The following is a 258-nucleotide window of genomic DNA, read 5'->3' as shown; positions in this document are numbered from 1 at the left end:
CTCCATTGAACTTTAACTTGCCCTCCAATAGAGGTCAAATTTAGTAAGAGTTAAAAAGTGCTATTCACCCCCCTTCTAGCACATTTATTTGGGACCAACAATACATAAACGAGAAATATAACAATCCACTCATTTTTAAGTCTTGAATAACATCATTAATATTTAATATCAAAATTCAAATGAATTTGAAGATTGGTGTGAAAATTTTTATTAACTACTTATTTTTCTACATAAAGATTGATAAATTGGATTGGCCAA

Source organism: Theobroma umbraticum, unplaced genomic scaffold (assembly GCF_002168275.2).
Source record: "Theobroma umbraticum cultivar Fairchild unplaced genomic scaffold, ASM216827v3 scaffold_115.0, whole genome shotgun sequence".
Taxonomy (NCBI): Eukaryota; Viridiplantae; Streptophyta; class Magnoliopsida; order Malvales; family Malvaceae; genus Theobroma; species Theobroma umbraticum.
The sequence above is the reverse complement of the archived record's forward strand: the minus strand, read 5'-3'. Positions refer to the sequence as shown.